Below are 25989 nucleotides of genomic sequence, written 5' to 3' on the forward strand. Positions count from 1 at the left end.
GTCACAAAAACTCCTCCTGAATCCACAATTAAAATCCGAAGGAATTGCTCCCAGGGCCCTGATTGGCCCATGGGAGAATCTAATTTTGAAAAGAGGAAAGGGATGAGATGCCTACCCAGGCGTCTACCAGGCTCAGTGTGTTAAGCATCCGATTTTGTCACAGGGTCATGACCTCATGGTTTGCAAGTTTGAGCTCTGCCGGGGGTTCTCAGCTGTCAGTGCAGAGCCTGCTTTGGATTCTCCATCCTTCTGTCTCTGCCCCTTCCCCACTTGCATGTGCCCTCCCTCTTTTCTCTCTATCCCTCAAAAATAAAAGAATCTTTAAAAGAAGAGTAAAAGAATGGAAATGGATACACCGAGGGACAATGTTCCTTATGAGACATGAGAATGCGATAAACCGGAGGAGGAAATGCCAAGTACAATTTCCTGGCAAGCAAGCTGACAGTCTCAGGAATAAGAATCACATAGATAAGAAACACATATGGGCTAGGGCAAAGGGAAACGTCCATGGTCTACAGTGGGAGCCCAAAGGCAAGATGCCTGTATCCTTACTTCAGAAAGTGAGGGAAAGATTCTGGGGTTCACTGTTTTCCCTTCCTATGCTATCAGTGGATGGAGGCAGCAGTGATTCAAAGGTAGCAGGTTTGTGCTCCAGGCTAATACTCAAGTGTTTGGCACTGGGCTGTGGTGCAGTAGATCTCGAATGCTCTTTCTGAGCAAAGCAGGTCCTCAAGAGCACTGCACCTGGGTGAACCAACTGCTCTTCAGAGTGAAAGCATCTTTAATGGCCAGGGAGGGAAACAAGTTGTCTAACCATTATTTCTTATATCTGCCAGCCAAACACCAAATACTGACAGGAAGGCAATCTTTCCTTTGGGATATCAGAAACTGATTGTTCTTGGTTAGCATAGACCAGAGTCAGAGCTCATTAGGAATGGCTGGGTATTCACGACCTGGGGGACAGCCTCAGTGCCCTTGTTTGGGGCCCAAGACATAGTTACCAAAAAATCAGGAAATTGGAATAGCTATACACAGGGCCAAAGTTTCCATTTAAGCTGAGGATGGGATAAAGCAGAGAATGAAATGTCTAGCTCCATGGTCCTCTTTTACCAGAAGTGAGGATAGCTTCCTACCAATATCGGTGACCCTGACCACACACGAGCATTCCTGATGGGCACTTTGAAATGCCCTGGGTTTACCTTTGTCAACACAGTACTGAGAGACAATTTTTGAGGGACCCTGTGGCCCAACATATCCCGGAGTGAACAGAAATATGGGCTGACAACCAAGTTAAAAGTAGAAAAAAATGGCTCTGAGACACTGTCACTGAATAGACAACAGGGAGAAACTTTTTGGAAAAGAGCAACAGGATGGAGAAGGATACAGAGAAGGCCAATGTTCCCTCTTAGCAGAAGAGAATGTCATAGAGCAAAACACGAAGTCACTAGCACAATCTCCTGGTAAGATGGTTGCCTCAGGAGTAAGAACAATGTGTGGGCTAGGAATAAGGGAAACCTGCACTGTTCCTTCAGAAAGAGATGGAAAGTTTCTGATATTTGCTTTTTTTTGCCCTGTCCTTTGAGGCCAGGAATACCTGCTAGTTGGCAGGTTCTGGCTTGTGGCTTACCCTCAGGTATTTAGAAAGTGTCTCTGGTGCATTAGTCCTTGAATGGGCTGTTTCCTGCACATAGCAGTTCCTGAAGAAGACTGCCAATTGGTGAACTGTCTGTTCTTCAGAACGAAGGCATCTGCAGCAGCCAGTGTTTGGAGTTTTGCTGTCCAACTGATGAACTTTGGGGGTCATGGTGAGGGTGGTCCAGAGCCAACCACCAAGAAATATTTCTTGAAGACATCTTTGGTGCAAAAAAAGATGATTTTATTAAATCATGGGGACAGGACCCATGTGCAGGAAGAACTTCACTGGGGTCCGGATGGGTACCTCATTATTATGTACCATCAGGTTGGCAGGGGTCAGGGATATAGTCTCCAAGGAATTTTGGAAGCAAGGTTTTCAGGACGTTGTGGGGCTAGCTGTTGCTAGAGAAATACCATTTATTACCATTTAAGTAATGGGTCTCTCAGTTATGAGACCCATTGGATGTATATTGGGGGGCCATAAGCTTGGAGGATAATTGCCAGGATTCATCTTGGGGGCAGTTGAAATAAAAGAAGTTAACTCACAGGGCCCTCAAGTTTGGGATAGTGTTAAGCTGAGGTTCTTTTTGCCCCTAGCAAAGTGTCATCATCGGGGCAGCTGAGCTCCTAGATGGAGGTCACTCTGCCTGTTTCAGCGACTTGGCAATGGGCTATAGGCAGTAAAGCAATTTAATTTTTCCTTTGCCTTCATTTCCCACATTACCATGACAAGCGCTTAAGCCCCTTTTCTTTGTTCTTGGGTAGCCAAGAGTGTCCAGGGAATATCACTCAGATCCCACCTGGGGTGGGGGGAGCTAGCTTGTGCTTTACCCCTCAGCCTGCCTCATGCTCCCTCATCATATCCACCCCCCGAACAATGTCGACCCTTAAATCTTTAAGGTTGAGGAAGATGGAAGGTCTCATCTTCTGTAGCTTCTTTCTGCTGAGTAGGGGTGTCTTGGCACCAGGCAGAGAGGCATGGGAGAAAAGAGAAAACATAATTAGAATAACAAGAGAGAAGCCCCAAGAAAATTCCTTTGGTAGTTGACAACAATGCTCCAGTCCAGGAGTTTAGCCAATCACTGAAGGAAAGAAAGGGATTGTTTAAAGAGCCAATTTAAGTATTTGTGTCAGTTAGAAGTCCAGAATTTTTTGTGGTAATCTGGAATGGATGCACAGCAGTTTGTTAGAGCAAATTACAAACCTAGTGTCTACCAGTGTTGCCAGTGAGGTTCTTAGATGTCAGGCTTGAAGCATCCTCAGACGGGAGTGGGAACAGGCAACAGGAAGCAGATTGGTCTTTCCTGTTTGTAACTCAAATGTCTGTGGTGATCCTCTGAATGGCCCATCGTAAGAAGGAACTGTTAGTATAAATGGCTAAAGGAAAGAGAAAAAGAAAGGGACAACCATCATAAGAGAGGTTTGAGGTCATAGGTAGTCACATTTGTTTGCTCATTGACTTCCTGTAAAGGGAGTACAGGTTTTATTTAGATACAGAAGCCCATGAGGAATGCTCCTCTAACTTATGGCAGTAGAAGTACATAATATGGCCCAGTAGGGTTCCTCTTATTTTGGAGTTAAATTCCCTGTTGCATGAGAATTTCCATCCTTTGAATAAACCAGGTCTTTGGGGTTTATAGGGGGTGGGTTTCTAGTAACTGTCAGATCAGGTTTAGGGAGGATATGGTTTGCATACTTAGAGATGTATGAATTAACCCAGCCTCAAGTGAATAATAAATCACTATCATCTTTATCTCTTGACAGGTCTACAGTGAGAAAAGTCCTTACCTACAGTTGTTGGGGGAATCCACCTCAGCCTCCAGTTTTTCAAATAATATATGCATGGGGTCCTCTTACTATCCCCACAGGATAACCTGTGCTATTGTGACAGGATCTCTCAAGTTTACCTCATGTTGTCCAGTTTAGGCAAATATTTAAAGACAACTAGGACTTAACATTCATAACTGTGCGTTATCTTCTCTCTAAAAAGCCTAATTTCCAGAGGTAGCCAAATCAAGACTAATTCATTTGTAAAACAAGTCCAGTCTTACCAAATGGGACCTAATTATTTACATGAGCTCAGCAAGAATAGTCATTGATCATAAGGATCTTTTAAAGTGTGCTTTGCTGGAAGCCTTCATAAGGAATCTCCAGACTGAAATTTTGTAGCCTCTCCAGTCCAGAAGCCAAGCCAAATACTTCCCATCAGGCAGGCCCGCAATACCTTGGGATATCCTGAGGTTCTTGCACCTGCCAGGAAGTGACATTCTTGACTCTCCTGGTGAGGCTGCTGGGAACTCTGTAAGCAAGATATCCAGCCAACATTTCCAAGGGGCTTTAATGGCTCCATGTTTCATGAAGTCCACCTCAGTTCCTTAAAGCTATAGGGTCATTTCTGGGTCTAGGCATGTCTCTCAAATAAGGCATTCCAGTCAAAGACTTAGTAAAATAACCAGTATTTCCAAAGGTGTCCTGTTACAAGGAGAAGATTCTTACTGCACTTAGGCAAATAACTGTAATGGCCATGAAAGAAAGAATACTCGCTGAGTGTTTTAATTTCAGAGGGTTTAGGTAGAGAAAAGTTCAACGCTTCAGTTTACAAGTGAATATTTGACAACATCTCTGTATATCATAGATATCTGAAAAGAACGTTTCCTTAATCTGGGAGAACAAACGTTAGAGAACCAGCAATATTTCCAACAAGAGTCACATAACTATAATTTTCCTCAACTCATTTAGTCCTATGTTTCTAATTCTTGCTCACTTTGAATGCAGCTTTGTAGTTCTCAAAATTCTTACCCATTTTAGTATTAATCTAAAATATTTCAAATACCTCTATTTGTCCTAAAAAGCCTTTATTTTGGTGAATTTCATTGTTGGAGAAATGGATAAAATACACCAAGATGGCTGATTGGACTAAAACAAATTCTGGCCTCTAGCTTAGAGACCCCTCCTCCAGTTTCTTCTTCCTTTGTCTGCTGTGTGCATGAAAACCACCAGAGATATGGAGGCAGTCTCCTCTGAGCCCACTGGTGTAAAATAAATCTCCAATTCACCAAGATCTCTGAGTGCTGCTTGGTCTTTCCACCAGCCTTCCAGCCTGGTTCTGTAACATACTTGGTTCCCTGACCAGGAAACCCAACCACACTGGCCCATTGTTGCCACAGGTTTGGGAGAACAGCGAGGCAGTGACGGAATGAGGGATCACAAGGGAGAGCGCACGCCCTGCCTAAATTTCAGCAGTCTCCTTCTTTGTCCCCTTCAGGCCGGCCCCGCTCCGCCATTACCTCCAGACTCGAGGAGACTTGGCAGGTGAGGACCTGGACCTGACGTCGGAACCAGTAAGTCTGGGGCCCAATCTAGTCAGGCCCATTCGCAAGAGTGGAAGGGGGACCTGATCACTCCCCAAGACTTCAGAAGTCTCACAGGTAGGGATTCTATGGTAGGGAATATAATAACCTCTGATGTGTATGTGAATGTGAATGTGTGACTAGGTCTAGCTTGCCTGCTGAGTTTGATTCTGTGGCTCCACAGGCAGGCATTATTGGGCTCCCCAGGGGGCCACAGAACCTGAGTGGGCCCATCTGTGATTCCGTGATGGATGGTGCTCGGTCTGTGGCGATATCAGAATGTTTCTGATCATCGGTCGCAGGGCTGGGACCTGTGGGGCTGAGCGTCACCTGGGTTCCTTCAGGACACTGCCAGGTGGGCATCTGGCTGGTCTCCTCATTGGAGGGGGTGTCCCTGTCCCTCTGTCTTTGTGACTCCACCTCATAGGAGCATTGTGGAGTTGGGATGGAGCCAAGAGAGCCAGGCAAAGGTTTTAGCTGCTTTATCCCTAGACTCACCAAGGGAGCCAAAGAAGCGACCCACCCCTCCCCTAATGTTCCCCTCTTCATGACTCTTTAGGCTCCCTCCCCTCTCCCCTGAGCTTGAAACTCCTGCCCTGGCTGACTCACTGCTGCCACTTCACTGCTGCTGCTGCTGCCTGCTGCTGGCCACCACAGCCAGGATGCTGCCATGGCAGTCGCCCATTTCTCCTCCCCTTCCAGGCCAGAAAACCCTCCCCCACAAGGCTCCCCAGTCAGATCATGCTCTGGGCCAGGAGCAGGCGCTCTCCACTCTCCAGATGCTGGTCCACATCCGCTGATGTCAAGAGGCCCTCAGGGGGATCAGATCAGGGGTCTGAGAAGGCCATAAGTACGCCCAGCTGCAAGGGAAAAGGACATGAAAAAGAATAAATGTCCCAACCAGAGAAAGTCCCCAAAACCTACTGGAAATCAGAAGGAACCTCGAGAAGGGAACCTTATTGGTCTAGCCGAGATAGAACCAGACTAAAAAGGGACACTGACTCTGTCTCCCTGTTCCTCTGCTTAATAGATGTGAGGGATTCTCCCTCATTTCCCAGATTAATGGCTATAATTAGAGCCAACTGTGGTTAGTCTACCTCAGGACAGGGACTTTAAGGAATATTCCCAAAGAGTTGCTGCTTCTGCCTTCCCCTCCCCCTCATGTTTCTGCGCCAACTTGGGTGTGGTCCTATAACCATCCTCAGTGTCTCAGACACCATTGGTTCCTCCTCCCACCCTCCAAATTAAGGAGCAAAGTGCACCCCTCCCTTGGACCACCCATTTCAGATACTTGCACTGGGGCTCCAAATGAAAATTGAAAATGGGAAAATATTGATTGACTTTTAGGTGGATGCAGGTGAAAGATATTCGATGTTTAAACTAATTTAAGTTTATTGGGCCTGTCTTTAAAGTTATCAGCAAAGGTCAAATAAGCTCATGTTATCTCTTGCAATTTGTAAACGATAGTTAATTTTGTCTGTCTCAAAGTTTTCATGGGTAATTGTTAAGTTTCAAGGTCCTTGGTAACCTGAAACTTTCCCAACAGGATGGAATGCTAAAGCTTTGAATATTGAACATAGGTTTGTGTGTTTAACTTCTTATTGCTGAGAAATTAAGGCTATTCAGACCTATGGGAAAACATGCTTTGTACTTAATTGGTTCATGAATTTACCATCCAAAAAAATTCTGATGTAAACACCTCTCAATTGGTTACTAAGTCCTCAATTGGAGACTAAGGTTTCCTAAGAGTTAAAATTCTGTGAAAAGTACTTAAGACTGATGAAAATAAAGAAACTCTGTATGTAGGAAAATAGAAAATATATAAGAAAGATACAAGGAATGGAGATACAGTTTTGTTGAGGGCAGAAGAAAGTAATTTTGTCATAAATGAGACTGGTTATTTGTAAAGAAATAGCTTTTGTACAAAATTTAGAAGCAAAAGAAAGTTAGTTACAGAAGGTTTGAGATGAATGAAATTTTAAAAGTACACTGGTATAAGGTTGAAATCCTGCTTTTCTCTCTGCTCAAATGACAAAGTTTTCTGGAACTGTTGATCCGCTTTTGATAAGACAATGCAAACAAAGGAATGTCCACTGGGAAAGTCAAAGTTTCAGGTCTCATTTCTATCAGGTCTTTGATCACTAAGTTAAAACTTCTGAATGTTAAAGGAGCTAGGTTTTGATAACAACTCTATAATGCTATACATTCACCTTTGGGATCTTTCATTGCCACTTTGGTTGAATATATAAAATTGTAAGATTTGTAATGATCTGTAAATCCTATTTAGGATGCACTTATGACTCCTGGGGTTTTAACAAACTTCTCAGCATTTAAATGGTAAATGAAGTCTTCTTGACCAATTAAGTCCTTTTATTTGGGATGTTAAGTTATTTGGAAATGCTGTGTCATACAATGGTAAACCTTAGATTGTATTGCACAGGTAATATATGCAATTCCTAAAATTTTAATGTTTTTATATGAGGTCATCACTTAATATTCTGATTAATTGAGATGTTATGTGTCACAGAAATAACCATATTTCTTTGTCAATTGCATCATAATGAACTCTCACCAGATCTTTAACGATGTCTATTTCTGAGATTTTGACATTTATAATTGTTCTTATTCTCTCACAAAACGTGTTTCTTCTTCAAGGAGATTTATAAAAAGGACTTTGGGGATAAATACAGGTATTCGACATCTTTAAGATTAATACTAAAATGGGTAAAATTTTCCAGAACTAAAAAGCTTCATTCAAATTGAACAAGAAGTAGGAACATGGGATTAAATGAACTGAGGAAGCTTATAGTTTTGTGATTCTTATTGAAAATATTGCTGGTTCCCTAATGTTTCCTCTTCAAGATTAAGGAAACTTTCTCTTAAGATATCTATGATATACAAAAATGTCATAAAGTATGCATTTGTAAACTGCAGCATTTATTTCTTCTCTCTACTTAATTCCCCTGAAATTCAAAACTCTCAATGAGTATTCTTTCTTTCATGGCAATTACAATTGTTTGCATAAGTTCAATAAGAATCTGTTCATCTTATAACAGGTCACCATTTAGAAATACTGGTTATTTTACCAAGGCTTTGACTGGAATGTCATATTTGAGGATGACATTCATGGACTCAGATATGACCAGACAACTTTAAGGAATTAAGGTTGGCTTTCTAAAACATGGAGCCATAAAGCCCCTTGTAATTGTTCGCCTGGTGCCTTGCTTACAGAGTTCCCAGCAGCCTCATCAGGTAAGTAAAGAAGGTCACTTCTTGGCAGGTGCAGGAACCTCAGGATATCTTGGGGACCTCGAGAGGAATTCACCCAATTCTACAGATATTGCAGGCCAGTCTGATGGCAAGTATTTGGCTTGGCTTTTGGTCTGGAGAGGCTACTAAAAATTCAACCCAAAGATTCCTTATAAATGTTCCAACAAAGCAAACTTTAAAAGATCCTCATGATCAATCGCTATTCTTGCTGAGCTTATGTAAATAATTAGGCCAGATTTGTGAAGACTGGATTTGTTCTATAAATGCATTGGTCTCAATTTGGCTATCTCTGGAAACGGGGGGGGGGGGGGTGTTTAGAGAGAACAACTATGTTTCAATAATGCACCGTTATGGATGTTAAATTCTAGTTATGATTGCCTTTAAATGTTTGTTGTTTGCCTAAACTAGAGAACTTGAGACAAACTTCAGAAAATTGTCACAGTATTTCATATATAGGCAATCTTGTGTGCTTGTTATACTATGGTGATAACAATAAGACCCCATGGGCATATGATTATTTAAACAACTGGAAAACAGGATGGATCTCTAAATATTCATACCGTATCTTCCCTAACCCTGATCTGACAGTTACCAGAAACCTGCCTTTTTTGAAGACTTGGTGGTGGACTTTACAGACATACAACCAAACAGAGTATTCAGTTTCAGGTATCACCCAATGGGTCCATCACAGCAGAGCTAAGAAGGCCAACTCAGAGGAACCCTCGAGCTGGCAAAGTGATCCAGATACAGTCAACACGCTTAAAATGACCCTGAAAAAACACTGGCCCCTGAGATTTCTGGCCCTGCTCCAGCCACACTCCAGAAGCTGGCTGGCCTGCACACAGCAGAAGCTTGAGGAATCAACACATGGACCAAGCCCAGGGGTTTGGATGCAACTCTGCCAGCCCTTGCCCCTCACTGGTGTCATAGCCCTTATCTTACTTCTTACTGTTGGGATGATAGAGACTGCACCAACAAGCTGAACATGGGACAAAAAGATGCATGCTGGGTCTCACATACCTCCTCTGGATGGGAAGATTATTAAGTATTGCCCGTATATTATGATAACCTCTTTCATCCTCACAACTGCCGCTTACACACTTTGCCCCAGGATTTTTATATGACAATAAGGGGGTCAAGGGCATTCAGCGCCTTCACCTCCCTCCACAAAGATTGCTACAAGGGAAAAACACCCACTCTCTGTCAGTCACCTGGTGCCCCAAGGACTAAGTATTGGACCATAGAGATAACCCAGAATGTCAGGAACCCATGTCACAACAAGGGTCTCCAGAGAAGGAAGAGAGCTTGCTACACTTACCTTCCTCAGTGGGAGAATCTCGGAATCTCGGGGAAGAGATGTAAGACAGGGCTCTTCAAAAGGTTACAAAGGATACCCAAGACAGAGTAATATAAGCCATAAAGGCGACCAGTCCTCTGGAAGCCTACCAGGGTTTGAGACTTCCAGCCCTCAATCAGATGCTTACCAATTCCCCACTCCAGCGTTGGAATATCACTACTCTACAAGTCCTCCATAAAATAGATAATCACACCCAAACCTGCTGGATGTTCTTCCCCTCAGCCAGAGGGCTTACTTAGCCACTCCTATCCCTTTGACCTGGGAAACGCCTGAAAATATCAAAACCAACACCTGTCTTAATTGGACCCCTGACCCCTGGGATCCATCTCACAAGTGCCAACAATCTAATCTGTACCGTCCCTGAAGATATGAATGGCACCTCTCTATACGGAAGAAATATAACCTTAAAGAGGAATACAACCCTATGTTCAACCCCTGGGGTGTTTCTTGTGTTCTAATCTGGCCTACCGATGCTTAGAGGCCAACTGGACTCAGATGTGTTATTCCGTCTTCCTAACCCCAGAGATATCCGTACACACTGAAGATCAGCTCCTAACAGCCTTTAGCCCCAAGTCCTGGACTAAACGGGCAATCCTGCAACCTGTTCTGATAGGAGCAGGAATTGTGACAGGAATAGGATCTGGCATAGGGGGCATAGGTTCATCCATAGGACTATACCATAGACAATCTCAAGAGCTAAATGAAGACATGGAATAGGTGGCAGATTCTCTGGGAACCTTACAAACCCAAATAAACTCTCCGGTGGCAGTGGCCCTCCAAAATAGGTGAGCCCTCAAACTCCTCACTTCAGAAAAAGGAGGGACTTGCATCTTTCTGGGGAAGGAATGTTGCTATTTCATAAACCAGTCAGGAATAGTTACAACTAAGGTTAAGGAACTCAAGGAAAGAATTCAACATAGACAATAGGAAAATATCAATCCATGGAAAGGATGGGATCTCAAAGATTGGGCATGCTGGCTTCCTGCCCTGGTGGGGCCCCTCCTAACCATACTTTTACGTGTATCTATCGGCCCCTGTATACTGAATGCCATGCTACATTTTATTGAAAACACTGTTGGTTTTATTGAATACTCCCATGTCCCACCTAGAGAGAAAAGGAGAGAGAGAAAAGGTCCATTACCCCTAGAATCCATCCCGACTCCCAGGTAGCGTCCCATGCACAAGATATGTCAGAGGTTCCCAAGTTCTCAAAATGACCTGCGGTGTCCCTTGAACAAAATAGCTATGGCCACCGACCAGCTGACTAAGGGCTCCTGAAGGAGAGATGCTAGCATCCCCCTGCTGCCCCGTTGTATTCTAGACTACAGATGGGTGCCTGGCATATGATCTTTAGTCTGCCTTGCCAAGAAGACACAGAAGAAACTGCCATTTTTAACCCATGGAAGACACTAGAAAAGTTTGACAAAGGGGATTACCCAATTTTAAGTAGTAGTTAGTAAAGGACATTGACGGAAAACAGTAAAGACTGAAATCCATCATGATCTAAGCGACATTCCAACCCATATAGCTTTTAGAGCAAACTCCCCTAGGAAAGGGTGCCCAGTTGGCTTTTAATTCAATCCGGTACTGGTTTCCACCAGCTCTCAGTGGAGGTCACATGGCCAGAAGCAGCTAGACCAGAGATGTGGAGGGAATCATTACATCAATGAGAAGGAAACCTCACACAGGAGTCTTAAGATTGGCAGCCGTGCTAGTCATTTGGGTGGCTGTCCCCTGCCCGAGACAACTTCATATAAGGACGGGAATAAAGACAGGGCATCAAGTTTCTGGATCTTATTACCATTCTGGCCAAGGTCCTCACTTTCTACCAAAAGGCAGGCTTTCTCCTCCCAGTAGAGTAGCCATAGGCTAGAGGATTGCAGCCTGAGCAATCCACATGGAAGTGTTCCAATAAGACCACACTTCTCAAAAATCCCCTGAAATGAGAGTAACGGAGTAAAGAGAAAGCATACTCACCAAATTTGCACCGAAGCACAGAGTCCAGTTGACGAGACCTGAAGCCCGACATCCACACTCCAAAATGATGTTTGGAATGACGGAGGAGTGGTCCAGAGCCGACGACCAAGAAGGAATTCTTGAAGACATCTTTGGTGCAAAAAGGTGATTTTGTTCAAGGATGGAAAAGCTGCAGTGGGGTCCTGATGGGTAACTCATCATTATACAGGCTCAGGTTGGCAGGAGGTCAGTGATAGAACAAGTCTCTAAGGAATTTTGGAAGCAAGGTTTCCAGCACCTCAAGGGGCTAACTGTGGTATGGAAACACCATTTAATACCATTTAATAAAACTTCAGTCATGAGACTGATGTGTATCAAGGGCCATAGCATAAGCTTGCAGGATGATTGCCCGCATATATCTTGGGTCAGAAAGAAAGTTGAGAGAAAGGAAGTTGAGAGAAAGGAAGTTGACTTACAGGGTCCTCAAAATTGGGGTAATGTTAAGCTGGAGTTCTCTTTTGCCCCCAGCAAAGTGCCATCATCCAGGCAGCTGAGCTCTTCCCTCTAGGAGGAGGAACTCTTCCTGTTTCAGGGACTTGTCAGTGGGCTATAGGCAGTAAGGGAATTTCATTTTTCATTTGCCTTTAGTTTCCCACATTGCTGGCGGCAACAACTTAAGTCCCTTTCCTTTGTTCTTGGGTAGCCAGGAATGTCCAAGGGATATCACTCAGATCGCCCTGGGGTGGCAGGGGGGTGCTAGCTTGTGCTTTACCCCTCAGCCTGCCTCATGCTCCCTCATCATAAGTATTACCATGCCATCTTCAGCCTTTCGAGCACAAGTCATCAGTGACAGGAGGTCAATGGATCCTATTGTATATCAGAAACTGATTGCTTTCAGGTAGCATGGGAGCAGAGTGGGAGCTCTCCACCAAACCCTGCTTTTTCATTGAGTTATTGACAGGCTCACTGTGCCTGGTAGGAACCAAGATAGAATTAGAAAAACAGCAAGGGATGTGGTGCCTGTGTAGCTCAGTGGGTTAAGAGGCTGACTCGATTTTGGCTCAGGTCATGGTCTCAGGGTCATGAGTTGAAGCCCTGCATCTTGCTTTGCACTCACAGCGTGAAGCATGCTTCGGATCCTCTGTCTCCCTCTTTCTGGCCCTACCCCACTCAATATCTTAGTAAATTACAAGAAAAAGGCAATCTCCTCAACAGCCTTATCTCCAGAAACCTATCTACTCAGTTTCCTGGAGCCCCAACATCACCCCCCTCTCCATAGTGATGTGGGGAACAAAGGCAAGAAGGAAATGGCAGATAACATAGAATTTCCTGGGGTGCCTGGGTGGCTCAGTCAGTTAAGCTTCTGACTTTGGCTCAGGTCATGATCTCACAGTTCCTGAGTTCCAGCCCCATGTCAGGCTCTGTGCTGACAGCTCAGAGCCTGGAGCCTGCTTCAGATTCTCTCTCTCTCTCTCTATTTATCTATCTATCTATATTTCTCCCCCTTCTCCACTCATTCTCTCCTTCTCTCTCTTTCTCACTCTCTCTCTGCTAAAAAATAAAGAAACATTAAAAAAATAAATTTGAATTTCCTTGTAACCTGCAGCCGAATGATAAATATTTGAGGCTGGCAGAGTAAAATGTTTCTCCAGGAATTCCCTACTTTATGAATGTTCATGCTTTGCTAGAAGGGAAAAACCACCTTAGCTTGACTATAGCTATGCCTCCAGTGATCTGTGAGTCTTTAGCATATGAAAGTCTCCTTGGAAACTTGTCTTTGGACTTTACCTCCCCAAGCCCATAGTATATAACCAGTCACTCTTCACAGCCCCAGTGCAGGCAGCTCTTCCTGTCCACAGGTCCTGTCGCGCTGCTTTAATAAAATCACCTTTTTGCACCAAAGAAGTCTCCAAGAATTCTTTCCTGGCCGTCAGCTCTGGACCCCACAAACCCCACCATCATCCCCCGAAGCTTTATCACTCTAAACCTGAGAGCCCCATCTGCAAGCTATGTACATTTTTACCTCAGATAGGTCAAAGAGTCTTTGGACCCTCACCTTTTCTCCAGCACTTTCCTTCAATGGATAGAGGCAGTGGTAATTAGGTGATGGTGGTGTTGGCTCTTAGTTAACACTTAAGAGTGTGGAATGGGACTTTGGTCTTGTACACGTTGATTGATCTTTTTCTTGGCTGACCAGCTCAGGGATTGCAGTGTGCATAGGTAAAACTTCAGCTGCTAAGAATGCAAACATTTCAGGCAACAGGGGGAAGGTCTCAGCAGGGTGATCATTGTCATGACAACCACAGCCTGCCAAGCACCATCTTCCCAGGGAGGAAGATGACAATGTTTCCTCAGTGATATCAGAAACCGATTTGTCCAGGTTGGCACAGGAAAGGAGTGGGAGCTTGCTGCCTATTGCTGGGAGATTTCTGTCTAGGTGACAGCTGCATTGCCCCTGACTCCTTACTCCTGATATATTTACTTTGCCCTAGGAGTAAGGCAGGCTGCTCTCAACACTGCCCTTTGTCCATAGGCAAACCTCTTGTGCTAAACACTTTCCAACGTCCTGAGGTTCCTGCCTCCTGTTGTCAAGGTAAATTTGTCAGGGAAGCCCATGAGGCACCCATTGTTCAAGCTATCACACAATCAAGGAAATTGCTACCAAAGACTTGACAATTAAAATCGGGGGAGAGACTTCCAGACTCCTGCCCCCAAAACCCCACAGGGAACAACTGGTTGTTAATAATAATAATGAAATAAATTAGAAGAAACACACTGGGGGCCAAAGTTGTTCACCTCAGATGAAAATGGAACGAAGCTGGGACTGCTGACCTGAGCAGCACTTCCTAGGCAAGCTTGGTGTCCTGAGAGTACAAAGGGATCACCTGTGGAGTTGGGATGCAAGAAAGCACCAGCCACAAGAAAACTGCATCCTGACCTTGACAGGGCAGGAAGGTTTCTGGCTCTTACCTTACACTTCCAACCAGTGGGCAGAGGCACTCCTGATCTATCTGAATGTTGGTTTCTCTGTTCTGGCTGGCAACCATGCTTATGGAATTGGGTTGTGGTCCCAGAGTCCTTGAACAGACTCTCTGCCTTGACCATCTGGGAAACAACAATGCTCATGCTCCAACTTTGATCTTCTCAAAATGCAGGAACCTCACAGGGGCCAGTGGGATCTGGGTAACCAAAATAATCAGGCCAACAGTAGCCTGCCAAGCACACAGGTCTCAGAAAAGAGGGCAATGTGTCCTTAGGAATCACCATGTTAACACATAGCTGGTTGTGAATCCTGGGCCCTGTCTGTGTAACAGCCACATGGTTCCTGACTCTGACCTCTGATCTCCATCTCCCCTTCCTTGCACAGAAGGGAGGATGGCTCCCTCCCAGGAACACTTGCACCATTCCCATGCTTTTTGCCTTCTGTTGCTAAGATAGGTCTCACAGATGAGGTCATGGAGAACCCATTGCCCATGTTCTTGATTTAGGGGAATTTAGCAGGACTCCACAATTAAAATCAGAGAAAAATACATCCAGGCTCAGACACTCAATCCCTCACAGGAAAACCTTGTTAGAAAGACACCAAGGAAGTCAGAAGGGATGCACTTGGGTCCAAATTCTTTGTCTCAGATGATAAAGGAAGAAAGCTGTGAATGAAGTAACTGGCACAATGCCTGAGGGAAGCTGGGTGTCCTGTGACTTTGGAAAACCTGTGGGCTATAGAGAATGGAAAATATTTTAGCTACACCCGGGAGACTTAATGTAGCATAAGAAACCCTAAATTTGACCTCAAAGAGTGTAGGAGGGCTTTAGGCTCTTGCCAGCTCTGCAGCTTTTCCTGCCACGAGTAACAGCAGTGCTGATTTGGAGGTCAGAGTCTCACTATGGGCTGATGCTCAAGTCTGGGGAACTGGGTTCCAATGGGAACTGGGGACCAATTTTGTACTTCCAAACCATGGACATGGAATGTTTTCCCATTTCCTTGTGTCCTCTTCCATTTCTTTCATAAGTTCTCAGAGTAGACAACTTATACCTCTTTTGATTTCTAAGTATTTTACAAAGTATCTTTGGTGCAATTATCAATGGGATCGTTTCATTGATTTCTTTTCTGGGTGGGTGGAGGATGGGCTATGGGTGATGGGCACTGAGGAGGGCCCTTGTTATGATGAGCACTGGGTGTTGTGTGTGAGGAATCACTGAATTCGAATCCTGAAACCAATATTGCACTGTATGTTAACTAACGAGAATTTCAATAAAAACTTGGAAGAAAACTAGGAAAAAAATGAGCCGATGGTTTTGTCTTGTTACTTTTACAGCTCCATTTTGACCCTTCTATCATGAGATAGTTTATCTGGAAAACTTTGGTCACACACACAAACAATTTTGTTTCGGTGCTGTGCTTCATAAACATCAAAGTCAGAAACATTAGCAACATAGGATGTTTGTGGATAAAATGTTTTTCAGAGAAAAATAATAAGACATTTCAATTGCTTGATCAACTTAAAATACTATATCTCAATGTACATGTTCTAGTTTATCTGAATTTCTTTTATAATTAAAGGAAATTTTTTCAGGACCAGTTAATTTTGTATGTAAAAATTTTGATGTTTTATCCACGGCTTAATGCATGAAGTATAGATGCTGGTTCTTTAAATTTTTAGAAAGAAATTCATATACTAAGATGTTAGAGCAGAGAGTTCAATGGTATGTAATCTCCCATGGTAGGCAGTCCATAATCAGTTATAGACTAGCCACATCCAGGTCTCATTTATGTGAAAAAGAAGCACATCTGTATCCTGTTTCTTCCTTAGACATCTACTACAGGGGCCCAAATGTAAGCCTAGCCAAAACAAGAACTTTACCTTTGGAGCACTGTGTCACATTGGAAAGGATCTATGTCCTCCTGAAGGACTTCTCCATAGGGCTAGCAGCAGAGGCAAGTGTGGAAGTAGACTGTATGATTCAGAGATATAGTGTTTCTGCCTGGTTGTTATCCATGCCCTCTCTACTGGGAATAGTAGGTGGTAGTGGGGTGGGGTAGGTGCTGAAGACCTAACTCTTGAGCAGAGACTTTGCTGCATTACCATGCGTCATAAGGCAACGGAACACACTCAGACACTGCTGGGTTAGTGATGTCATACGTACCTGGTGGTGGACACAGACCTGATTTATCTTCACTGGTTCCACACATTTGCCTGTTTTACGCAGGCTTTTACGCCTGTATAAAATAAACCGGAATACTTAGTACACGAGTGTGGCTGAGCACTCCCCAGCTGACACTGCACCCCGTATTAATGGAGCCTGACATTACATCCTCTGGAGACCTGGCTTTTCTAGTTCTGTATCTAAGCTCTCAGTGTACAATGGGGTGACTGATCTGATCAAGAGACTAGGACTGGCCCAGATCACAGGAGGTGGGAAGAGTCCAGAGGAGAAGGCTGGGCTCTGCCTTTTTAGGCAATGGCTCAAACCCCTCCCATCAGTCTTGCTTTACAAATGAGAGACCCTGATATTCTGGGAGGAATCATGCCAGCACTTGCTGTCCATTTGGGGTCATTTTGCTATCCAAATCCTCACATGTGCACTGGGACACACAAACTGAAAGGTGTGTTCAAGAAAGAGCAGACACTGGGGAAGTGACAAGATGGAAAGAAGAGGTTAGAGAGAGTTCTGCCATGGGGTAGCAGCATCCATTTTCATAGCTGCATGCATAAAGTCTAAAGATGGGCAAAGAATTCTTGAAGTTTGTAGGTTTCTGTTGGACCCAGGGCCATCCTTGGCCCAGCCTCCAGAGGAAAGGACTGGGCCCAACTCTGTGGGCACCTGGAATTATGATGAGCTAACTCCCCTTAGTTTAGACAATAGCTATAGAAGAAAAGGCTTCAGGGTATTCCCATATACTCCCATATAGTATTATCAGTGGGCTTGTTGAGAGTTCCATGTAATCATAAAGTGTCAAATGGCTTTGGTTCTCCATCAGTGACTCACTGTGTTCTGGGATACTAGAGAAGTGCTTGATACTTGCTGGAAGCCTTTTGGAGTCTAGAGAGGATTGGGGACTTGAGGTGGTGAGGACATGGAATAGGGAAGGATATGTCAGAACCCTGGACACTGAGTCTAGAGTCCAAGTCCAATAGCAGTCCATGTTGGGCTCCCAGGCTCTTCATTTGGAAATGGTGTGGAGTGTCATTTTCCTGGCTGACAGGAGGATGATTCATGAGTCAAGAGTATACACTGGGGATGGACACAGAAAATGGAATGGCAGAAGCCTGAGATCCCCTGCATAGCTCTGGAGCCTGTAGGTCCTGAGATTTACCCAGGGACCTTAAAAGGCGACTGCCTTCAGTCCGCCAGACAGTGGGGCTGATTTTGTTTGGTGGTCTTCATGCTTGTGGCTCCAGGGCAAGCGCTGGACAGCAGGGAACAGGCCACCTCCTGTGTCAGTGGTGCTCACTGAGATTTTTTGGAGGAATGGAACCAGGGAAAGGTCATGCAGAGGTCATTCTGGATTTCCTCTGCCTCACACACAATAAGAATCTCCCATTATTAGCAGTCATCTCCACAGAGTGAGCCAAAGTCTAGAGGGAGGGCTCCAGGGTGCTTCTATGTATTCATTCAGTAACTGCTCCAAGCACTCACCTCGTGCTTGAGGATCTGGTGGGCCTAAGTGCAAGGCTTACAATGACAAAGTGGTCCCTGCCTGCCAGGGGCCTTCACAGTCTGGTGGGGAGATGAACAAAGGTATGAAAGACAAGACGTGAAAATGAAAGGGTGGTGGGGCAAGAACTGTAATAGTGAAAAGAACAAGTGTGCTGTGAGCCCAGGCTGGGGAGTCACTGGAGGGTAGGAGGGGTCTCACTGAGGTGAACAAGGTTGGAAAGTGCGCCTATTCCTGAAGGATGCATATAGGGCTCAGAGCTATTAACAGAAATCCAGGCTGAGACGCACTAAGTACTAATAAAGAGGAGATATTTCATTGGGTGATGTTATCATTACTTACACAAGACATAAACCAGCCCTGGGAAGTAAGGATATTATAATTATTTTCTAGTTGTTTGATCTGTAAATTGGGGGTCGCAAAGAGAACTTAGGGAGAAAGACATAAAAATTGTTCTATGCAAGTTGATTGTTGTGCAGGGAGGCCAAGTTATGTTAATATGTCAATTTGCATAAATTTCACTGTGGCTAATAATAGTAAGAGTCAAGAAGGGAAGACCACGCTTTCAAAGATTGACAAGCCAAGGTCCTTTCAATTTCCTTTTAGGTGCAGAAGTTAGAGGGCCAGACAAGCCTCCATCTTTCCAGAAAATATTCTTCCTACTAGACTGGTCAAAGGACATGGTCTTATTTGAACAATTTGTTTCAAGATGTCCTCTAGAGCCCTTGTCAACACTAGTCCAAGTGCCCCAGTAAAGATTATGCTCAGTCTCTCCATAGCAGGTTGTCCAAGGACTATTATTCCAGGGATGGTCTGAATATTTGAGACTAGAGCAAGCTATAACATTAGGAGTGTGAGATATGCTTGTTTTTTGAGGTATATCAAAGCTTGTGGCTGAGAAAAGGTACAATTTTCTGGCCTTGTAGAGGTTTTGGGCTGTGCATGTGAAAGCCAGTTGAGTTTTAGCTGGAGACAAGAAGTTGCTAAATTCAGTAACACACATAGGCGGCGCTGGAGGAAGCCACCATTGAGGTCTTGGCGTATAAAGCCAATGCTCTTGCTCCATTCGGAAGGACGGGTTAAGATTGCCTCCTTCCATGACCTCTGTATCATTATTGCTAATAGAAATGTCCTGGGCTAAGAGTGTTATGCTCTCAAATAGAGGTGGGTTAAGGAGATGAGCCCAATATGAATATTGAGCCTAGGCTGGACACATGAGGGCAAGGAGAAGAATCAGGGTTACACATATCACATTTTTGTTCATGACAGAAATCATGGCCATCAGAAGTGAATGAGGGGGTATATGCAATATCATCTAACCAGGATGTCGGCCAGGTAGACAGGCATTTCAGGCTTCCCCACGTGATATCAGGGGCAAGGACTTGCATTTGTGGAGTGGCTTCAGGATGAGGAGTCCATGAAGAGGCTTCTTTCATCTTGAAAAAGGGGGACAGTGGCCGCTTACTCAGTCATTCTCTGGAAGTCTTGGTTCATTGGAAGATATCCTGGGGGTCTCCATGATGCCATGGTGTTTGCCAACTGAGGAAATCCACAGAGGTCCGGAATCTGAAAGAACACAAGCCTATCCTCGACCCTAGGTGAGACGTTTAGTGGGCCCAGTCCGTGTGGGCCCCCCTTCGGGGATTTTGCATAGCACCATAGGGTGAGAGGTTTTATCTTATTTTGAAGACTGTCACTCAGATGCAGTTAGCCCTTGAGGATTAAGATTGTAAAAGTTAAGAGTAATCATAGCGTGATCAAGAAGCAGCTGAGGTTGTCATAGAAACAGCCACGTGTATCTCCCCTTTTTGTTTTTTTAACATGTTTTTGAGCCTATTATGTGCTAATTTTTCAATTGCTTGGCCTTGTGATTTATCAGGAATGGGTAATTCCAAACAAGGGTTAAGTAAAACAACTTAAAAGGGCATGTTGTCCTCTTGTTTTGCCCTTTTGTTGAAATTATATTTAATTACTTTATTTATTTGTAATTTATATGTAAATATATTCATATATTCATTTATGTATAAACAAACATTTATATGTTCATTCGTTACATAAATAAGCATATTTACTCATTTATTGACTTGATTACTTACTCCCTTTAACAAAAATGTGCTTTTATTTTTAATATGTTTTTTTACATATCTCACTTTTTTCTATTAATTACATTATGCAGAATCATCACTCTTAGAAACCTTAGTTTCCAATGAAAACTAAGTAGTAACCAATTGTGACTTGTCTGTTACATTATTTTGCGTTATTTTTTAACGTGGTAGACTTAGGAATCCATTAACCATAAAGCATATTTTTTTTTTTTTACTGGATTGAAATAGTTTAGTGGGTTTTTTTTTTGCCATAAGAAGTCAGAAGCATCAACTTACGTTTAGTAAGAAATTCTTCATTATTCCATTTGATTTTAAAGAAGCCTAAAAGTCTGATGAAATTAATTCGATTTATCATTTAAGCAAAACGTTCAAGTTTTAGGTCACCAAAGACTCTGAAATCTATTTTAACAATTACCCATGAAAACTATGAGACAAACAAAGTTTGCTAATAAATTGGAACAGATATAACATGAGCTTATTTGACCTTTAGTAAACCTTAATAGAATAAAGTTTTATAATTTAAAAGACATGCCTATCTTAATAATATTTCATCTCTGTCCCCTCAAAAGTTTACCACTGTCAATTTTTTTCCATGGAACCAGTGAGGAACTTTAAAGTTTAAGGGTGTGTGTGTGGGTGGGTGGGTGTCTGTGTTTTCCCCTTTTGACAGCGTAGGGAGGAGGAGTGTTGTCTGAGACAATGAAGGGCCAGATTTGCAGGCATCACCTGCAAATTTGCCCCTGCAGATGCAGGCTATGCAGAAAGGGGAGGATGGGGAAGGGAAGGCAGAAAAAGTGAGAAGCCACCAAGAGGCCTGAAGGCACATAAAGGCACAGAGGGCAGAGAAAAGACTTCACATTGTTCCTAAAGCCGGTCAGCTCGGATAGATGAAAAGACACCACTTTTTGTTTTGTTTTGTTTGTGTTGTTTTGTGCTGTTTTGTTTTGTTTTCCACTAGTGGAATTAGGCAGTCTATCTCAGGCCAGAGAAGATAGGGAAGTTCCCTGAAACAAAAGGAGTTTTGGCAGCTGCTTGGGAATATTTCTTAAAATCTCCATCCCCAGGTACACTAGCCAGAGACAGTTGGCTATGAATCCAGGAAATGAATGAGGGAGAAGCCCTCACACATAGTTAGAGTAACCAGAGTGTATAGGGAGAAAGAGAGAGAGAGAGAGTTAGAATCCCCTATAATAGGGATAGCCTGTGTAAAATTCACTTCATTATTTTAGTGCGTTGCTTTACTGACAGTGATAAGAAGCTGGGTTTGCTGCCTTAGTTGGGAATACTGCCCTGTGTCACAGTTGTTTAAAAAACACCAGAATATAAATAATATAAATAAAAATATAAATATGGATATATACATATGGATATATATACACATATGGATATATCCACCTATATATGTATCCACTTATATATCCATCTATCCATCTATATATATCCATCTATATATATCCATATATATCTACCTACATATATCTATATCTATCTATCCATGTATATATATATATATTCATGTATAGGACATGGATGGAGGTAGAGTATGATGTTAAGTGAAAGAAGTCAGTCAGAAAAAGACAAATACATCCAATAATTTTACTCATATGTGGCATTGAAGTCACAAACAACCAAATGGAAAAAAATAAGAGAGAGAGAGAGAGTGAGGCAATAGACAATCAAGAAGTAGACTCAAGAATAGAGAACAATCTGATAGTACTTGATGGGTAGTGGTTGCGGGGGGTATTGGTGAAATCGGAGATGGGGTTTAAGAGGTGTACTTGTCATAATAAGCACAGAGTGATATATGGAATTGTAGACCTGAAAGTAATATAACTTCATATTAACTAACTGGAAGTATATAACCCAAAAAGCAAATACATAGTGAAGAAGAAAGAACATTAAATGAGGACCTATCCAATCATTTACTAGGTGAAGAAGCTTAACCAAACCAGGTTACATTTGCCAGCAGCTTTCTGTATTTTTGCTAAAATTTTTTTGTTTATTTTTGAGAGAGCAAGACAGAGTGTGAGCAGGGGAGGGGCAGAGAGAGAGAGGGAGACACAGATCCAAAGCAGGTCCCAGGCTCCAAGGTGTCAGCACAGAGCCTGATACAGGGCTCAAACTCACAAACAGTGAGATCATGACCCCAGCTGAAGTGGGACACCTAACTGACTGAGACACCCAGGCGCCCCCAGCAGCTTTCTGTATTGTTTGGAAAGACAAATAAGGACAATGAAGAAAATAAAAATCCTGGTATTCAAAGACAATCACAGCCCAAACTATTTTTCTACACATGAGCTTTTTTTTTCAGAGTGGAATCACAATAGGAATTTGGTTATTTGGTTGGGTAAACTGTTTTGGTTTTTTTTTGTTCTGTTTTCATTTTAACTGAGTAAACCCTACTCCTTATCTTTAAATACTGATTTATATTGGTTTTCAATTTGTTTTTACTCTACTCACCATAGGGAAAAACTTCACCTGCTGACAGTGCCCTAAATAGTACACAGAAATGAAAGCAACAAGTAACCATAGAAGGAGTGCTCTCTAAAATTTTCCTTAAAAAGATCATAACACAGTGGTTGCACAAGTTGGTGTTCCAACCCGTAGTCCAAGAGTGTTCCCCTTTCTCCATGTCTCACCAACAACTGTTGTTTCTTGTGGGGTTAAATTTAGCCATTCTAACAGGTGTGAGGTGATCTCTCATTATGGTTTTGCTTTGCATTCCCTAATGAACAGTGATGTTGAACATCTTTCCATTTGTCTCGCAGCCATCTGAAAGTCTTAGGGAAAGAGTCTACTCATGTTTTCTACCCATTTCATACCTGGGCTATTTGTTTTTGGGTGTTGAGTTTCATGTTTTTTCTAGATTTTATATCCTAACACTTCATGAGATATGTCGCTTGCAAATATTTTCTCCCATCCCTTAAAGTGCTTTGAGTTTTGTTGATTGTTTCCTTCACTGTCCAGAAGTTTTTTGATCTTGGTGAGAATATTATCCAGCCATCAAAAAGCATGGATTCCTGCCATTCATAACTAAATGGCTGGAACTAGAATATTACTTCAAGCGTCATGAGTCCATCTGAAAAACAAATATCATACCGTTTCACTTATATGTAGAATTTAACATTTGGGAAGGTGCGGAAGAAAAGATAGGGAGACTATTAATGATAGAGAACAAAATGAGGGTTGATGGTGGTAGATGGGTGGGAGATGGGCTGGATGAGTGATAGGCATTAAGGAGGGCACTTGTGCACTGGATGTTATATGTAAGTGATGTATCATTGAATTCTGCTTCTGAAACCAACATGCTAACTAGCATTTAAATTAAAAAAGAAATAAATATCATAACAGCCCATTCTCTTGCTAATGGCCCAGTAAAGGATTTTGACAGTGTGAGATATTCTGTCTGACACCGTCATTTTACATGGCTGTAGCATGGTCCTGCTGCCAGAGGAAAGGGTTTCTCTCTGTCTGAGGAGGTGTTCCATTCAGGGCTCTGAGTGTCAAAGCAGAGAAGATACATGCCTACGTGAATTCTTTGTGCAAATCTCCAATCACTGACTTTGATTTCTAGAAGCAGACCCCTCCCCACCAGAATCAAAGGGGATGGCAGCTGAAATCATGGCAACAGCCTCCAGTAACAGAGTTGAGGCCCCTCTCACTACTGAAAAATGAGTGCCTTTATCTCTAATGCAAAACAAGGAGTCTAATTTAGGGGTTTGGTGAAATGTTTTTGCTGGTTTGATGGATGAGAAATTCCACCAAATCCATTGTCCTATGTTCACTTTTCTAATGATGAGTGAGGCTCGATGTTCATCACTTACAGCCATTTCCAAAATGTAGCCACTCTTCTTAGTTCTGGGGTGAGCCTGTTTAACACACTCTCATGGACTTTGCCAGCGGACACAGTGATCCATTTATACCAGTAAACCTCACTCTTTGTGAAGCCACTAAGCTGTAACTGCCTTCTAACCAGCAGAACACATTTGGAGTGATGAGAGGTCAGTTTCAAGATTTCATGACACAAATTCTGTTACTTTCTTCTTTATTCTGAGTTTGTTCATTCTCCCTCTATGTCTCCCTAGTCCTCTTTCTCTGCTCTCTGCCCTCAGGTGCTCCCTCTGTCTCTCCTCTACCCACAGAATGGAGGTTCAAGCATTTAAGTTAGGGGCTACCATTTGACACCCCTATATAGGAGAGAAAGATACAAGTTCCCAGGTCAAAAGATTGAAATAGGCTCGCAGTTCAAACTGAATTCTGGCATTGTCTATGTGAGTGAGTTTGGGAGCAAAAGAGCACCCTGTCAGCTTTCTTTGAGACAACGGCCTTGGCTTCATAAAGAGTTTGAGGCATTGTCACAAAGCTATGCCGTGCCTGGATTCCTCTTGCACAAAAATGTGAGCTCTTAAATATTTGTAGCTTTAAGATTCAAGGTATTTGGATAATGCTGCAAAAGAGGAATGGATAATTCATAGTATACTAGGTCCCAGAATCTGGTCTATGCTCTGCCTCCTCCCTGCTTCTCCCCTCCCAGGAACTCACAGTGTATTTCCCACCATTTTAATGTTTCTAATGGACAAGCTCAATTCTGTCTCCTAGTCTCTGCACCAGCAATATCTTCTCCCTGACACACTGCAGACATGTGCAGTGTGGTTCCCACTTGTCATTTTGGTGTGAGTAAATGTCACCTCAGTGAAGCCTCTCATACCTTCCAATGACTCCCCAGCCTGTCCTCTCAGCACACTCATTCTTTTCACTATTACAGTTCTTGCCTTTTTTTCACATGTCCTGTCTTTGATACCAATGTCCATCTCCCCTCCAGACTGTGAAGACCTGGCAGGCAGAGGCTACTTTGTCATTGCACTTGTAAGCCTTGCACTTAGGCCCACCAGATCCCCAAGCACAAGGTGAGTGCTTGGAGCAGTTATTAAATGAATAAATAGAAGGACCTTGCAGCCCTTCATCTATATTTTAACCAGGCTCATCTGTGTATAAGGCTGGTAGTAATGGGAAATTCCTGTTGTATCTGAGGTAAGTGAAAACCAGAATGACCTCTGCATGACCTTTCCTTGATCCAGTTCCTCCAGCAAATCTCAGTGGGCACCACTGACACAGGAGGCTGCCTGGTCGCTGGTGTCCAGCACTAGCAGTTGAGCCATAGGCATGAAGAACACCAAACAAAATCTGAACTTTTATGTGGCTGACATGAAGGCAGTGGGCCTTGAATATCCCAGGGTAAAACTCAGGACCTACAGGCTTCAGGGTTGTGAAAGGGAACTCAGGCATTGGCCATTCCCCTTTGTCTGACCATCCCCTGAGTATACTCTTTACTCTTTAGGCATCCTCATGTCAGCTAGAACAATGACCCTTTATTTCCAAATGAAGATCTTGGGGGTCCAAAAAGGACTGGTATTGTGGTTGCACTCCAGACTCAGTGTACAGTGCTCTGGCATGTGCTTTCCTATCCCAAGTCCTCACCAACCCAAGTCTCCAAGCTTCTCTTGTCACTAAAAGAATTCCATTAAGTATAAAGCATGTCCCTAATAAATTGGAACACAGTGATAGAAACAAAAGGCCACTTGACTATGATTATATGGAACTCTGGAGAAACAAAACACTCTACAGGAGGACACTGAAGCATTTTCTCCTATAGCATTA

The sequence above is a fragment of the Neofelis nebulosa genome, chromosome 10 (genome assembly GCF_028018385.1).
Source record: "Neofelis nebulosa isolate mNeoNeb1 chromosome 10, mNeoNeb1.pri, whole genome shotgun sequence".
Classification (NCBI taxonomy): Eukaryota; Metazoa; Chordata; class Mammalia; order Carnivora; family Felidae; genus Neofelis; species Neofelis nebulosa.